General features: G+C 49.5%; 1 protein-coding gene across 1 annotated transcript in view; it reads right to left on the reverse strand.

Annotated features, from left to right (window-relative positions):
• Positions 1-9665: 9665 nt before the first annotated feature.
• Positions 9666-18167, reverse strand: part of SRBD1 (S1 RNA binding domain 1) — a 275664-nt gene continuing 267162 nt past the window's right edge. Inside the window, exon 23 of the transcript XR_008664926.1 lies at positions 9666-9743. The gene's annotated coding sequence lies outside the window, so the exon portion shown is untranslated. The remainder of the gene's footprint in view (positions 9744-18167) is intronic.

Below are 18167 nucleotides of genomic sequence, written 5' to 3' on the forward strand. Positions count from 1 at the left end.
TGTTTCTGAGGCTCCTTCTCAGGTTCCTGGCTTCTCCACTTTGGAATGAGCCCCACCTTCCCTCCCATCTCCCACACCATCAAGGTTCTCCAATGCCCTAGAATTTTTGCTCCTCTCTTCCTCCCTCCATTCCTCTCCTCCTCCTCCTCCTTTAGCTATCCCTATTTTGTTTGAACTTCTTCTCATCCTCTTTTTGGAATCCCACAGATTATCTAGAGGCACCAGCACTTTCTCACTTGTCTCTCACCTGGAAATGGCAGCATAGAGTTTGCTGGTAGCATCACTGACTAGTCCATCAAGAACATAAGTTGCATTCAAATCTGGAACTTCATCTGTAAACCTTCATATCTACAATGAGGAAGGAGTTTGTACTTTGGGATCCTTCATTACTTCGAGGCCAAAGTCTGAACCTGTTTAAAAAGAAAATGCATAAGGAGAAAGACCTCTTTTGATATGGTTTATGGGATGTTGTATGGAGCTTGGAATTTATTCTTGAAAGCAACTGTGTGCAAAGAAATTAGCAGGCACTAATTGCTTTCAAGAGAAAATTGCATTTCATCACAAACTATTGTTTGTAAGCTCCTTCCCAGCAGGGGAAACATCTAGATTCCTAGGGGCCATGGGCAATACCAAGAAGGAAGACTGGTTTTCCAAGTTGCTGAGAAGCTTTAAGTGAGGAAGGGTGCAGGATGGGAAGTGTGGAAGGTTGCTTCTTTGCAAGGGGAATCTAGGGGCCATCAGAAATAGCAAGCAATTGTTCAAAATCTCAGCTTCAAGACCATACGCAGCATGACTTTCAAGGCCTTCTATGATCTGGGCCTTGCCAGCCTCTCTCCCCACCACTGTCCCCCTCCAAACCTATTCCCAGTCCACTAAGAACTCCTCCGCCTTAGACTGTCTCCCCTCTCTTCACTGATCCCAAACCCTCAGACTTCAAGGATGGTGCGAGGGGACTTTCTCCCTACTGTCTACAGCAGCCTCACCAGCACTACCACAGAACCCCACCATCCAGCTGGGTTTCTTATGACCTCCTTCCCCGGACTTATAACTTAGAACAGAGGGGAGAAGTAAGGCTTGCCCACCACCATGCTGGTGAGAGGCTGGAATCTCTGATGCAAAAGACAGGGCTCCTCCTCCCCAGAGGCAGTACCACTTCTTGGGGTGGCCGGCCTGGCAACTTAGTGGCCCAACCTACAAGGGCAGCTAAATTGAGCAATAATACATCAGGATGGAGAAAACTGCATTTACTGAACTCCCCTCAGGGCTCTATGGGGAGCAGGAGCCCCCAAGGGTCATTCTAAGGCAATGATGGATGGTCCTTCAGGGTACGTAAAGGCCACAGTGAATTTTGGGGCTCTTGTTTTACTGAGAGGGGAACCTAAGTTGGAGCGAGAATGGGACTCATTTCTTGAAACCAGAGGAGAAACTCTCACTGGCCTGGAAAATTCTCTCTCTGTGCCCTTCACACACAGCTTCAGCTCTCCTCCAAAGAAAAAGGGAACATGTATTTAAAGAGAATCCACTAGAAATGGTGCCAATTTTATCAGTCTGCCCAGTGTACTTACTATCTCTCACCATGGCCCTGTTGACACAGGAACAGGGGCTTCTCCTCCTCCCTCTCCCAACAACTGGCTGGGCACACAAGGCCAGCCCCTTCTCTTCTGCTCAGGGAGGGAGACAAGGGCCTGCTCTCCACAGCTCCACTGAGAGTTCTACCCTGGAGCAGATTTCTCAGAAGTGCGGTCACTTGGGCCTTTCAAAGTGCTCGTCAGGGCAAAGTGCTCAGTCCCTGGGCATTTTTGGTCAGATCCTCCAACTACTGGCAGCTCATAATGACCAGGTCACACCCTTGCCCCACACTTCTAGCCTCAAAGAGAAGCACCCATGCGCAGCAGGCCGCATCTCATGAGTCATGCCCAGATCTCTTGCTGTAATGCCTAGGAGTCTCCATGATCACAGACCACGGGGTGGGGGTGGGGGGATTGGTTTGGCTGCTAGTTTTGTTTTAGCTATCACCGATAGATAGAAGCAGAGCCGGTCTGATTAAAATGGTGGGTGAGTGGGTGGGAGAAATCCCTTCCCCTTGAGGCCCCCATTCCTTTCCTGGCAGAGGTCCTAAATAGAGTTGCCAAATATAGCAAATAAAAATAATGCCATCCAGTTAAATTTGAACTTCAGATAAATAATGAGTCATTTTCTAGTATAATTATGTCCCAAATCTTGCACAGGACAATCCTATGCAAGAGAACCCGCCACCCCCACCCCACCAAGGAGCATTAGGAGTTCCCCGAGCACTGACTGAGCACACTGTGTGGGCCAGATTGGCTTTGGGCAGGGGGATCAGAACAGCTGATGTCTCAGATTTCCTTCATCCCAAGGATTCTGTGATTTCTTAAGTGCCCACACACCAAGGGCAGTTGTAAGCAGAACATGGGCTGTGGTCCCTGCCTGTGAGGGGCTCCTCCTCAGAACTCCTCTCCCTCCCAGAGCCCTGACTGTGTATTGTCTACTTCAGCGCAGGAGCCTCGAACTCTGTGCCTTGCTTCCTCCTCAGTGCCAGTGCTGCCTCCTAGCCAGGCATTTCCAAGTGAGCATCAACACTGGATAATGGGGGGATCCCTGGGTGGCGCAGTGGTTTGGCGCCTGCCTTTGGCCCAGGGCGCGATCCTGGAGACCCGGGATCGAATCCCACGTCGGGCTCCCGGTGCATGGAGCCTGCTTCTCCATCTGCCTGTGTCTCTGCCTCTCTCTCCCTCTCTGTGTGTGACTATCACTGACTAACACTGGATAATGGCTTCTGGCTCTGCCTCCTGCATCTCCTCCACCTGCCCTCAAGTCCAGGACCTCCTTACTGATTTTCTAGAACTATCACCTGATACCACAGGTGAGTAGCTTGTAGCTAAGGGCTTTGCTAGTACACCAGGCTCCCCTCGGAGTGGCACAGACCAAGCTTTCCGGGCAGCAGGAAGGCCTAGGCTTTCAGAATGAGAGTCCTCATCAGAAAAGCAAATGGGATGTCTGTTCTTAAAAACAATAAGCCAAGATCACCACATGAGAGAGAAAACGGTGTTTAGTTTGGCTAAAGCCAGATCTAATGGAGAGTGTGTGTGATAACCATCTCCAGGCTCTGCTAGAGGATACAGACCAAGGAGGAAAGAGGAGCCAGGCAGGGGGACTCACAGAATTGGGAGATAACAAGGAGGGGAAACACAGTCTGAAATGCAGGAATGTACCCAGCCCTGGGTCCCGACAGAGATGCTGAAGTAGGCTTGCAGATAGACTGATAAAGATACTGACAATCCTGCTAGAGTCATCCTCCAGCCTTATCCTTCTCTTGAAAGAAAGAGAAAGAGAGAGAGAAACCTAACAAGGGAACAACCTCCACTTCCATCTCCTTGCAAAATGGAGGAGGAGATGCCTTGTCCATGTCAGCATGAGGCACAGTGTCCACCCAGATGAGCCAACCAGTGGAGCCACAGCTAAGTGGACCAGTAAATGAAGGCAGCTGCCCTATTAGAACTCTCTCTACCTTTGGAACCTCAGGGCAGCTACGCTCCAAGCCCATGTGCGTTACTATTTGGCCTTGGACAAGCACTTGCTCTCCTCAAAGCCTCAGACTCCTTGTGTATAAAACGGCATCAGTAACTATGTCAGCTTTGCCATACAACAGTAAGGATTGAAGGAGGATGACATATCAAAAAGGGCCTGTAAACTCTAGAGCAGCATGCAAGTGCTAAAATACCACAGAATGCAATCCTTGCCTTCAGGAGCCTTACAATCCAGACCCGCTCTGTCCAATATGGTAGCCACTAGCCACATATGGCCATTGTGCATTTGAAATGTGTCTGATGAAAACTGACACAGACTTTCAGTATATTATATTAAAAAAAGTAAAAATATGGTTTATACTTTGCATGCTGAGATGATACTACTTTGATATACTAGGATAAATAACACATTGTTAAAATCAATTTATCTTACTTCTTTTTACTTCTTTTAAGTGGCTACTAGAAAAATTTAAATTATATATGTGGCTTATGTCATATTTCTATTGGATAGTGCTGGTCTAGATGGACCACAGTCATGCACATCCACAAAGTCAATGATAGTACAAGAGCCAAACAATAAAATGTCAATAAGTACAAGGCCAAGAGGGGTGCTCAGCATTTTATGAATGTTTAATTAGGTTGGCAATAGCAATAATTCATGACTATGCAAATGCCAGTCAACCAGTGTGTTTTGGAATATAAACCAATTATGTGTGTGTCTCTTCTCAGCCTCTACTGATCAAAAGAGCTAACACGAACATTTTGAACTCTGTGTGGCTATCAGGACCATCCAATCCGACACCTGATTTGTTTCATTTGAAGAATCTGAGGTCCAGAGAAGGCTGAGACTTAACCAGGACTGTATAGATCAGAAATGACCCCATGTATCTTCCATTTGACCACAGTGGGGCTTGGGAGATTTTCAAACCTCCCCTTTTTTTAAAAATAAGGATTGCCTAAATTGAGTCGCACAATAATTCTGGGAAATAACAACATATCCGCATTTGGCAGATGACAAAACAGAGGCCCCGAATGACTAAATGCACATAATTAGTGGCATCTTTGAGGCCAGCACCCTGACCTTTTGCCCCATGTTCTTCTTCCCACCCCAGGCTCCCTCTCTAGATCGGGAGGATGGTCCAATAACATGTAACGTCTGGCTTCCCTGGTGCCCCCACCACCCTTCGTTCAGGATACGCCTGTGAGCGTTCTTCAGCCTAATTGAATAATGGAACCACACTGATCCTTTCTTCCGAGGTCCAGGGGCACTGCTTCCTCTCCACCCCAGTTCAGCTTGGGAATGTTGACTTTGGAAAACAGCACCGAAAGCACTCTGGCTGCAATTTCCAAATAAGAAACAGCCTCTGAATCCTTACTGAGCAGAGAGTAAGACACCCTGGAAGGAAGAGCGGTCTGTTTAGGCTTTGAAGGCCTAGAACCTCTTTTCTGCCCGGAGCCTCCAGGGAGGATGTGAGGTCATCGCATCCAGCTCACATCCACAAATGGGAACCTTCTGTGTGTTCTGGGATTTAGAGATACATAAAATAAGTCTTCGCTCCTAGTCATTACTGGTGCAGCAGAGGAGATTCACACAAATGGTTAGCTTGGCCACTAGGCATTAAGATAATGGGGCCCAGCATAAGGAAGACTCAGGTAGGCTCCCTGGGGAAGTGGGGTCTGATCCAGGTCTTAGAGGATAAGAAGGACATCGTAGTTAGAGAAAGGCAGGGAGAAGTGAGATCCAAGAAAACATCAGTTTTTGAGGACATGTGACACTGGGGTGGCTGTTCCTTCCTGGTGCTCTCCAAGGTCTCGCTGACCAAACCTTCTCAGCAACAATAGTTTCTCAGTAACTCCCTGAGATGTTTCATCTCCATACCCAGTCTCATTACATCCTCACGAGCACCCCCAAAGGTAGGCAGGGCAAACGTCATCAAATCCGTCCTTCAGATAAGGGAAGACCTGGGGAGGCTGGTGCCCCAATTGGTATCACGCAGCAATTCAGGGGCAGAACCCAGGCATCACCAAGGGTTTCTAGCTCCTCTACCTCTGTTCTTTCCCTTTCGTAGAGTTTAGCAGCTGGGGATTGCAAAACTCTGAGGTTTATCCCATCCTCACTTGTCTTAATGGCAACTCAGTTCCTGCCAAGTACTGCTTACAGGGCACCTGGCTTGTATGGCCCTGTCCTGGAGCTACTTTCTCAAGGTCCGGACCTTTGTCTCCAAGGTGCTTCTTTTACCTCTCACTATCTTTTCTGTTCTTTTTTTTTGTCCTCACTATCTTTTCTTAAAGCTCTTGTAGAGTTTAGAACGTGGGAATTGTTCAATGAAGCCTTGCTGATTGGTTGATTGGAGGATGGGAGGATTCCCCCAATAAAGGTCTATGATATTGTCATTTATAATAAAATATATGTATTTGATCTTCTTCTCTGTCCTGATACAGAGCTTCTAAAACCCTAGGAGTTTGCTAAGTGATGAGAGTTATTAGGTGTCTTTTGTCATGCTAATGATATGAGTTTTGGAAAGCCCCTAGATAACCTGAGGCTGGGGCTGGTTGCCAAGGAAATCAACCCTGTGATTAAAGGGTTGAAACTTTTAGTCCACCCCACTCCAGGGAGGGAGAAAAAAGGATAAGGATTGAGGATTAAGTTCAGTCACCAAAGGCCAATGATTTAGTCGATCAATGTAATGTAATGATGCCTCTATAAAAATCCAAAAGGACTAGCTTTGGGGAGCTTGTTGGTGGTGAGCAGGAGGTGCTGGGAGTGCGGCAAGCCTAGAGAGAGAGTATGGACGCTCCTCGCCCCTTCCTACATACACTGCTCTATGCAGCTCTTCCATCTGGCTGCTCCTGAGTTATAGCCCTTTTAGAATAAACCTGTAATCCAGTAAGTAAAATGTTTCTCTGAGTTCTGTAAGCGGCTCTAGCAAATTAATTGAGCCCAAGAAGGAGTTCGTGGGAACTTCTGATATACAGCTGGTCAATCAGAAGCACAGGTGATGATCTGGACTTGGAAACAGCATCTGAAATGGAGGGGTGTGGTGCATGGAGTCTTGTAGGACTAATCCCTTAACCTGTGGGATTCTGACTCTATCTTCAGATAATGTCAAAATTAACTGCTTGGTGGTAAAGAAAAAAATAGACACATATCAGAGGTCTTCAAAAGAGATGGTTTCTTGCAAACTGGGTGCTTGGATTTCTCACCCCTTTTCCCCACTCCAGGCATTTACCTCTTTCCTATGAAAAATAAAATAAGCCACAAAAAAAATTGAAAGGGCGGCTCACCAGGACTCCGTGCACTGCCTATCAATGGGTTTCTCCTTGCTGCATGCTCTCCCCAAGAATGAATCAATTGGTGCTCAGAAATCAAGCATAGTGAAACCAATCTGGGCCTCAGAAATGAGGCTACAGGGACTTCTGCAAAAGCAGGTGCTAATTAAGAATTCCTCATCTCTGTCACCTCTTACACTAACAAGGATGACTTTGAGCAGGTCCAGCGAGGTCAGGGAAGCCAAACGCTCCTCTGAGGAGTAATGAGCTCCCAACAGGCAGGATAGGAGGCTTCAGAAGGAAGTCTGAATAACACTGCTCTCTCTACCCGCACAGAGCTCCACTAGAAAGAGCCCCTATGCACCAAGGATTTGGTCCCTCCTATCCTGTCCACCAAGCCAACAGGCCAAGGCTTAGCCCCAGAGGATCCCACCTCTTGTGGCCTAGGGGGTGTCCCTGGGTTCAGCCCTCAGGCTTTCCATAGTGCTTCTTATAGTCTGAGCGCCTCAGTGTGGGCCAACAGCGAGGCACGGGGTGTGGGCTGGAAGCGGGGCAGGGAGGCGGGGGTGGTTTCTTTTATAGTTGCGTCTTGCTTCTGCATCTTCTTTACCACAAGGCCATTCCTGCTAACTTGATTGTCTTAAATTTCCACTGAGCTTTGGCTGCCTTGTCCAGTGTCAGCAACCCTGGACATCGACAAAAAGCATATTTGAGATAGATGAGAAACTTAGGTTTGGCTCACAGGTTCTCCCTGGGCCTCCAGCACAACATTGGTCAGTGAAACTGGCCACCACCCCCAGAGCAGGTCTAGGATTCTCTGGACTTCCTTATGGGGGCATTAGGTCCCTTGCCTGGGGTCAGCAATCCTACAATCCCAAGGGTGCTGGGAACAGTTCTTACTCCAAGCTAGACACTCCTTGTCTCTGGGACACTTCTCTCCAGTAACGTCTCCCAGCCAGAACTTAATATTCAGGTCCATTCGACATCCCAGAGGATGATGGACCTTGGCAGCCATCTAAGAGTTCTCTACGCTCAAGTAAATGCTCTACAGAACCTCTAATGTAGTTTTGAGGGCTCATCCCTGACCCACGTTTAATTTTACTAAGACCATTAGAAGACTTCACAACAAGGGTACCGCCCTGTTTGAAAACTTGAAGGCTGTGGCTGGGCTGGCCCCAGACTTTGTCAGCATTCGGGGTGGTGCTAACTCAGAAGATGGTGGCGTGGCCACGGAGGTTTTTTTTGGTGACAGCTGCTCCTCCCCATTCTTACCTCCCTTCCATGCAGTGAAGGAGCTGGGATTTCAGCTTCCCCGAAAGGGCCAAGCCCCTAAAGCTGCTGTGATATTGAGATCCTCTGGTGCCACCCCTGGCACTTCCTAGGGGCTGGTCTCTTTCACCACTGCCAGCTCTTAGAAAGCCCTGGTGTATGAAAGAGTGTCCTGCACTCAGGAGAAAAGAGAGCTGGTGCTTTTCACTGTGGCCTGAGCCTTATTCCCAGGAGCAAGGGTCAGGAAGGGAGAGAAAGGCTGAGGATCTCCCAAGTCCCAGCCACCCTGCCTGGTGACTGACACCTGCTCTCCCCTGGGCAGCACGCAGTGGGGGGCCTCTCTTTCCTCTCTAGAGCCCCGGCCTCAAGTCCCCCAGCTGGCTTTGTGGGAACACTCCTGGGTGTGCTGGGTACAGAGTGAGCAGGCTGTAGTGGCAAAGGCAGGTCTGAGCTTACAGCCTCGAATCCAAAGTGCTGCCCACATGCCAAGTTTGGCAAGACTCCAATCGGACTTCTGGATGACTTCTGGAGCAGCTGAGGTTGGATGATTATTAGCGTATCCTGAAAACTTGAATGACATGCAGAAACACTCTAATTTCACCGGAACATGCACAGGCCCCCACTCGTCGTGCAGGCGGCACGATGCTTCGGAATTTCTCACAAGGGCTCTGTGCTTAACTCCTTTCAGGGCTAAAGCAAGGCTCACAGGCCCCGGGAACTGCACCTAAGTGGTGTTACAGCACCCCTATGAACATCACCTGCCTGGACTTGACGACACTTAGCACTCACTCTGAGAGCAGGGGAGTATATCTTGTACCCGCCACCTTCCACAGGGTCAACTACACTGTAAGTGCTCATGAAAAGGCTGCTAGTTAATTCATCACTTGCTAAGTGGATTTATTAGGGGCTTGCCTTCGTATGGGGGTGACCCCAACCAGGTCTTGGCGGGCCACCAGATGACCACATTGTGGTAGCTGGGAGAAGAGACCCAGTCAACAGAGTAGGGTGGGCACCGAAAGGGTGAGAGCTGTTGGGAGGTGCAGACATTGGCATCTAGACTGACCTGGAAAGCTGCTCAACCCCCAAGGTCTGGGCAGCCACGGGGCCAGGATCAGAGAGGCCTGTCAGGCAAAGCTGGGGTAGAGAAGCACCAGAAACCATTCTGATCCCAGGGCAAGGCTTCCACTCCAGACAAACTTGGCCTTCCATGAGGGGAGCAACACTGATGCTCAGGGGGCTTGGGGAACCTCTGAAGAGCAAGCCTGTTGCTGAGCTGCTCATCCAGAGCCACAGATTGCAGCAGGATAAGCCCCCGCATCCGGGTAGGCCCGACACAGGGTCCTGCTCATGGTTCCAGCAGGAAGGTGACAGGGACATGGTGGCAGGGGCCTCTGCATATCATTTCAAAAGTAAAAGCCAAAGAACTGTGCTAACTCCCCTAAGAGAGGTGAGGGAGTAAACGCAGCAGCTGTGATGCCTTCAAGACTCACCCTGAGAGAGCCGGGGTTGGGCCAGCTGTCACACAAATCGTCTTTCTTTCCAGGGCACGCAGGACCTCAACGTGCCCGCGGACTGGTGTCTTCCTCAAGCCCATGGCGGCTTCAGTCCATGCTCTTTGCGTGATGCTCTTATGTGCTCACACACCTACCTCAAGTGCTAGAAGAGCGAGTGTTTATATGCTTTATTGTCCTCACAGGCATTTCTATTGAAGTTACATTTTTCTAGACTTTTATTGCAAGTGAAAGAAATGCATAAACGTGTAGTGTGGAATTAATGACACATTCAGGATATACGAGGAACATTAAAGGCTCTGTGAGGATTTGGTGACAGCTGCCAAGAATCTTTTCTATAATCATAAATGAGATAAGCACGAAGCAATGAAGACGACATAAAACCCCTGGCGCAGACCAGGGGCAGGTGTTTCCCCTGCTGCAGTTAATGACCTTGGGGGAGCCTGCTGCAGACCGGGAACACGTGCAGCCCAGGGCTCCGGGGGCCGGAGAGCCTCGGGGTGACTCCCTCATTCCCCATGGCCCTTCTTACCTACACGCATTTTTCCTGGCCCATGGCCCCGCTTGGAAAGCATCTCTCTGCAGTGTTCATCTACTGAAATCCCCGCCAGCCTCTGAGTCTCCCAGGCTCAGCCGGACACTCGTCCTCCTGGGACGGAGGCTGCCTTAACTTCTTCACCCCATGCTGCGCACGCTGCCTCCTATTGCGCTATTGCGCTCATCCTCCGGGTGATCCTGCTGTGCTTGTTTGGGGTGAGGGGGGGCTTTCCCTAGCTTCCTGGCAGGGCTCATGCTGCTCATTCCAGCAAACATTTCCCTGGGCTCTTCCTAGCCACACCGCGGAGGGACCTCAGCGAGCAAGCCGGCACCTACTGCCTCTAACTGTTGCTTACCTTCAAACTATTCCTCCCTTCCCTCCAAGAGTCCTCTATTCTCAAACCTGCAAGCACCATCCTATTGAGGATATGAATCACCCTGATACTGCCCCAGTGGAGTCCCTCAGAGAGCAGAGTGAGCCTCAGCAAAGCTGTGAGTGCACAGGGCTTAACTCGGGGGCACCTCGCAGGTTTGTGCTCCTCGCCTGCTCCTGGGCCCACCCCTGGCCTTCTCCCACAGTGGGAGAACTCTGGGAGTCTTGGGGAGGGGTGGGTGGAGAGGCAAGTGAGGAGGGCTGCCGGGACTCAACCTAAAGGCGGGACAGGGAACAAACTGAGGGCTCTTCAGGGGATTCAGCCCACAGCCCTGCCCCTCCCCGCCCCCCAAACTAAAGGCTAGCCAGACGGAGGGGGAGCAGGCTCCTCAGCTTGCATGGGAGGCCTGGTGGGGAACAGAGCAGCCGCTGGCCACAGAGACTGGCGGGGTGAGGGGACTCTGGGCCCTGAGCAGACCCACCTTAGAGGTCCTCACCTCCTGCCCATGCTCCCCAGAACTCTAGCTCCAAGGCTCTCAGGGCCATCTGGACCAAGCTAAGAGTCAGGGCCCCTCATTTAAGTAGGGACTCATGGTATGGCTGGAGCTTCCCCTCAAGCTCTCAATAAACACAGGTGGAGCATGAATGAATACCAATCACCAATATTCAGGAGGAAGGGGCTACGATGGAAGGGTCTGGGAAGTGCCTGATGCCCAAGGGTCTTCCCAGGAATCAAGGGGAAGCAGAAAGTTTTTCCACAGCGTTGGGCTCTTTATCTCCAATGTTGCCTATGACACTCCTGCCAGGACTGCCCTCCTGCCGAAATGATGCCCAGGTCAACCCTTCCCACCCACCCTGATGGTTCTTCACTCTCAACTTAACACAATGCTGTCTACATCGTTCATTCATTGCACACCATCTAAGATCTGTTTCCTCATCAGTAAAATGGAGATAACAGAGCCTGCTTTAGGATTGGGGTGGGGTGAAGGGTTAAGTTTGCATGGGAAGCCCCTGGAGCAGTGGCTGACTTATACTAAGTTCTCACTCAGTGTCAGCCATTGCACTTAGTATAACTAGTATTACCGTTAATGCGCTTGGGAGAGCTCTGGGTTTTCCACTGCCAGGTACCTTTGATGTGCCATCTTGGGCCTATGGGCCCAGAGCCAGTAGGGAAGGAGAGACTGGAGCCACAGAGTCCTACTTACTGCCAGAGGTACCACTGCTGTCCACTCCTGGACATCGAGCACCCATTCCATGCCAGCATGGCATCTAGACTGGACCTCTCAAACCTTGGCGCACCCACAAACCTCCTGGAGAGCTTGCTAAAGCACAGAACAGCAGGTCACACCCTCAGAGTTTCTGCATTCCTCAGAGATTCCCAGATAATGCACGTGTTGCTACTCCGGGAACCACAGTTTGAGAACCACTGCTCCAGGATATAGCAGACAGGAACTCTGTCATATTGTGTGGATCCCCAGCACCCAGCACAGTTCTGGGAATAGAGTGTTTAGTTACCATTTGATGCTCTGTGTGCACCTCGCTTATTCTGTGATGGGCCAGCACACTGCCTCCTGCCCAGGTGAACCCCACCCTCGTTTTGAGAAGCATGTGGCCTTGACCTACTCAAGCAGCTGCGGAGACCACTCAACCCCTGAACCACTTGAAAGGTCCTCTGACAGAGCTGGAGGCCAGCGTCCACCCCTGCCGTGCCCCACACAGGCTCCCTACAGCTGTCTGCCACAACTAATCCCTGACATCTCCAACATTATTAACTGCCCTTGAGATGAGAAGGAGCTGGAGGTGAAAGGCAGATGGGGAGACAGGGTGACCGGATCCCAGAGATCGCAATTCTCAGCTTTTCAATGACCTACCAAGCTCTTTCACCCTTTTCCTCCCTTCCCTCCTCCTCCTCCTCTTTCTCCTCCTCCTCCTCAACCAATGCTGCTCCTCCAATGCATTTTCCTGGTTCAGTCTTTTCATTTTTATCTCCTAAAATGTCTTTGACCATGACAAGGCATGACCCATGGCCACAGATGAACTTTCAGTCTTCCTCTCCATTGGAGATAAAGGTTCAGCAGACCTTGGGGGACATAATCCCTCTGAACGGCCTGTCTCCATCACATCTGCCCCTAAGTGGAGAGAGGACTCCTAAGTCTCCCTTGGAAGCGTGGCTCTCTCCTGCATCCCAAAGTGGGGCCCCACTGCAGGCTTCCACCCACTGCACCCCCATGGGCTCATCTCATTTTTGTGGTGAGTGCAGACTCTTGCTCTGTCTCTAAGGAGGTCTACAGTAGTCTCCTGTTGGAGCAAGCCATCAGGAGAAAATGTCAGCACAGCAGAATAGAATTGTCACCTATTCTCTTGGGAAACAAAGTAAGAGAAGAAAAGGAGGGCCAGATTCAGGCAGATGGAGGTAGAGTAGGCAACCAGAGTTGAGGATGTTCTACCAAATAGTTTTTTTTTTAAATAAGTTTTTAATTTTGAATAATTTCAGATTTCTAGAAATTACAAAGACAGTAAAGGGAGTTCCTAGATCCCCTTCACTCAGTTTCCCCTAATGGTAGCATCTTACACAACCTGGGTATGTCTTTCAAAACTAAGAAATTAACATGGGTGGGTTACTATTAAATAAAGTTTACATTTTATTTGGATGTTACCAGTTTCCCCACTAATGTCATTTTCCTGTTCTAGGATCCAATGTGGCAAATAAATGTTTTTTAGTAATTCAACAAATTTGTACCATGGAATGGAAAGCCACCACTAAGGAATCATGCCTTTGGAAAGCAGAGCCTTTCTGGTCTTAAGCAGCCTGAACACAGCAGACTCTGGGATAGGTGACCTGTGAAGGTGCTATCAGGCAAGAGCATGCCATTATCTGTCCTCTACAGAAATCCAAAGATGAGATAAGCCGCTGTGTCTGTGGTACAGCATGACAAGAGTCTGTGACTTCCTGGGGGAGGCTGGCCCCCCAGCATGGGCGTGGGATGGTGGTGGTGGCGGAGGGGCACTCTACCCAGAGTCACACTCCTAGGCATACACACAACATTGCTCTGTTTGACCAAGGACCGGAGGACCTGAAGATTTGTGTCCTTGTCCGGGCACTGTCCCTCTCCAGCTAAGAGGCCTTAGGAACTTTAGTGCCCCTCTCTGCTTCTCAGTGTCCTGGCCTGCACACCAAAGGGGTAGGCTGCGAGATCTCCAGCCTGCTAGCCGCCTACTGTTTGCCATGCAGAGGGTCCTGGAATCTGACAGACAAGGACTACGAAGAGACATTGCCTCAGCTACTCCAGGGAAACCAGAGGGTCACTGCTTCAAATCTTATCCCTGAGTCCTCACACCAGTAGTCTAGCCTCAGAGGTCAAGTTCAGAAACCGGAAGCATGGGAGGCCTGGGTGGCTCAGTGGTTGAGCATTTGCCTTTGGCTTAGGTTGTAATCCCCAGGTCCTGGGATCAAGTCCTGCATGGGGCTCACCACAAGGAGCCATCTTCTCCCTCTGCCTATGTCTCTGCCTCTCTAATGAATAAATAAATAAAATCTTTTTAAAAAAATGTAGCAGCAGGGATGGGATTAGCTACTGGGAAGAAAAGGCTGGAACTCAGAGCTGAAGCCCCTCCCCATCATCAGAGGCCTAGGCACCTGTAGATAGGAAGATGTGTACACCACCTTAGGCTGAAAGTACATCATCAGAGTAACTTGGCTCCCTTTTGGGTCAAGAAAATGCATTCTTGTCTGTTTGTTTTGATTTGTTTTCTGATCCTTCTTTAAGGAAAATGGAAAAGAGAAGGGAAAGCAAAATAAAACACACATACAAAAAAACAAGTGTTCTCTTAAGCTTGAGAATAGCCAAAGCCTTTGATTATTCAACTGTAAGTTTACAGAATGGTTCAGTTTGAGTAGTTTCTCCATCTATTTACGGTGCCAGTAACAATTAGTAGCACTTCTAGGATTGTTCACAATTGCAGGACCATTGACACTAATCACCCTCAGTCCCTGGATTGACTGGGGGGGTCAGCAGGGAGGGTCTCAACTCTGGGTTTCAGACAGCATGCTCCAAGGAGCTGCCACTCGCACAGCCTCAACCTCCACACCAAACATGCCCGAGATGGATGGGAGACTCTCTGTACAATTGGCATTTGAGGCAGAGGGAAACCTAAGGTTGAACCCCTTGGCCAGGGCTGGGCATCGGATTCACTGGGGGCCCTTTCCAAGAGGTACGAGTCCAGGCCCTACCCACAAAGGTTCCTTTGGAACCCAAGGTCTGGACCCAAGGATTCTGTATATTGCAAAAGCAGCTCAGTGACTGTGGTGTGTCTCCAGAGTCCCCATATACAGCTGAACAGTACACAGCAGCCCCTGGACCCCTCAGTTAGAACCACTAGATTCAACCCAGTAATGGGGTCAGCTTCCACACAGAAACATATTGGTACAGGATGAAGCAGGCTGGCAGGGGGACCCTTTGTCATCAGGGGGAAGTCCTTGTCATTTCGATCCTGGGAAGGAGTGTCAGGCCACACGACTCAGGACCAGTTCAAAATATTGACCTGTGGCCTCCCAGTCAGTCAGCAGGGCCTTGCCCTAGGATGACTGGCCCAAGGGGTCTGAACTCTTGAATTCTATAGAGGGAAACTAGAAATGATTTTCTTGGTTAAAAAAAAAAAAATCAAGCCTCACAATATAATTTGTCAAAATTTAGGGGGAAAGATCAAAAAGTCTTTTTGTTCTCGATAGCCAGCCCGAAGTCTCCAACCAAGCAGACTAGTTTGGTAGTTAAAGGCACCATGCTGGTGCCACACTGCTGGGTTCAAATCCCCAGCACAGCCACTTACTGGGTGATCTTGCACACATTACTACTTTCTCTTTCTCTCAGACTTGATTTCCCCAACTATAAAATGATACGACCTTGTAGAGTTGTTGACAAGATTAAGTGAGAGAATACGTGGAAAGTGCTGAGAACTTACAGGCCTGGCCCTGTAAGCTGTAGAAATGTTAATTATTGTTACTACTGGTGCCATATCCTCCAGCTGCTGCCAGTCATTCCTGGGCACCAAGCCCTGAGAAGTCAAGATCTGAGGAGCCATCACAGAGTTCCGGAAGGCAGCAGCAAAATGAAGACTCTCCCCTCTTCTAGTCCTTTGGACATTTGGGTGTAGAGGCAGACTGGGTTAGGAAGTATATAGAGCGACCAGTTGAGTAACTTGTGACACATTCACATGACGGAATGTAATGTGACCGTCACAAAGAGGGAGTGCATATGAATACATGGAGAAGGATATGTGACACAGTGCTGAGCGAAATAAACAGGTAACAGAACAGAATGGCCCCATTTTTGTTAAAAGCATATATGTGTAGTGTGTATGAATCATACTCCACAAGTTGAGATATGCAAGAAGTATCACATGTCATTATTTTATTTAAATCAACTCAAATCTGACTTCAAGTTTTACCCTCCCGGGCAGGCAGGAAATTCCCTCTCAGGCATTTATGGGGTTTCTTCTACCCAGTGACACATGAGAACCCAGCATGTTAACATGGTGCCCAGAAACAGGAGGCCAGCCTCTAGCCTCCTGTCTCTGGTGGCTGTGACATCCTCAGGTCCTCAGGGTCAAGCCCATAGACCCCTTGCAGATATGTGGCTCTTCATGGCTGGGGAGGTGTGTGTGTGTGGGGTGGCACTCTTCAGCAAGCCTGGGAGTTCAGGTGCCTTCAAGCTGTTCCCTGGGGGCAGGCATCTTCTCAAGTGTCCTGTCCCCTCTGCAGGTGCTACCCGGACAGGTCAGGTTCCCTGCACCTTGAGGCCTATCATGCTGGGCTCTGTCTTGGTCCCCCTCCCAAGCCCCCATGCACCCCTTCCTTAATACCCAACTCTTCAGGGAGCTGGGGTTTTCCTGAGAGCCAGAAGTAGGGACAGCTTCTGCTTCCTTCTGCCCTGAAGCTCCGCAGGTGGAGAATGCATGGGTTTAGGCTAGAGGAGAAAGCAGCAGGGAGAACCTGCACTGATTAACAGCACAGTGAATGATTTGCCTACCTGTGTATGTGTGTGCCTAGGGACAGGCCTGGCCAGTGTGCTCCCAAAGGTAGTTCTCTCTGGCCGGGAGTGGGGATTATGGGTGACTGGAACTTTCAGTTCACCTTTTAGTTTCTCTGAACTTACTACAGTAAATATGAATCACTGGTATGAAAAGTTGTAAAGCTTGAGAGAAGCATTTGGATTCGTTTTAGAGGCCTGGATGATGAGTTTCTGAGGAAGGAGGAAGCTAAAAGCAGGGGCAATGAAACAGAGCAAACAGGCCCTGTGAGCAAAATGAGTTTCGTCTGAGTGATTTCACCTCTAGTGCACGCTCTTGAGGATTAAGTCCTTGTCTGCATATAAATAGCTGTATGGTGTAAGAGGCACCCTCAGAGCTCTGGGGGGAGAAGTCAAGAGCTGACTGAGCTACTCCCAGTTCCACCACCCCCTTCACCAGGAATCAGCTTTCCCAAGAGAGCATGGCCTGGGTGGTACCAGCTATTGCCAGCAGTATGTGTGTATGTGTGTGTGGGGGGGTGTACACATGTAAAATTTCCCAGCAGCCTCCTTCCTGAATCCCTGTTCATGCATCCTCCCCTGAGCAGCAGTAACACCTCCAGATGTGTTCATGTGTTTCCCTGCCTCCCCTTCCCACAAGCCTTCATGATGCCACAGAACAAAGAGGATCAAGATGAGGATGGGTGTCTCTCATTCTGGTTCTGTGGATCACAGGGTACCTGGCTTACTTGTTTTGGTAGGCTGGCCAGCTGTGAGCTGTTTAGCTTAGGGCTCTAGGATGAGGACTGTTTTTCTTTCAGAATTTGGTTCAGGGGTGAGACAGAGGATTCTGGGCTGAGGACAGCCAGGGCCTGGCTTCTAGGCTCTCATTCCTCACTGTTGGGGCTGGGGATTCCAGCTCCCCCAAGGGTCAAGGATGCTGCCTTTTAGGGAGGGCCAGCTCTCTGGACAGAGGCAGCTCATGATCACCCTTTTCCCAGGGCCTAAAACTTTCCCAGAGCTCCTGGGGAAGGAGTCTCAGGGGGCTAGGTAAAACACAGAGGAAATAGGCAGGGTAACAGTCCCTCTCTCAGTCTCAGGGTTGCAGGACTGTAGAAGGCTGCTTCTTCCCTCCCCACCTCCCAGCAGATTCCAGCATCCCGGGTCATGCAGTATGTGGGGTCCTTGAAGACTCTTTGATCTTTAGACCCTCAAATCCACTGGAGTGCCAGGCCATAAATATTGTGCTACCACCTCTGTCACCAGCCCTCCAGAGTAACAATATCTATGCTTTTAATTCTGGCTTAGATTAACAATGCCTAACGTCTTTTTAATGATTGCCGTGTCTGGGCTTTTCCCCCTAACTTGACTGGAAGTTCTTTTAGGGTAGACACAATTTTCCCACAGGACAAAGCATAGGATAAAAAAAAGGACCAGGCATTCAAAAAACACACTTCTTAAATGATTAACCTGGATGCATAGGTGGATAGGAGGTAGACAGACAGGTGGATGAATGGCAGACATCCTTCATAGAAGTCTTCCCATAACAGGAACAGTTTTTCCTGTGCATTTATCTAACAAATATTTAGTGTTCACTATACATTCTAGCCACTGTTCTAGGCCCTTGGGATTCATCAGTGAACAAAAACACAAG

Source organism: Nyctereutes procyonoides, unplaced genomic scaffold, assembly GCF_905146905.1.
Source record: "Nyctereutes procyonoides isolate TBG_1078 unplaced genomic scaffold, NYPRO_anot_genome, whole genome shotgun sequence".
NCBI classification, from domain to species: domain Eukaryota; kingdom Metazoa; phylum Chordata; class Mammalia; order Carnivora; family Canidae; genus Nyctereutes; species Nyctereutes procyonoides.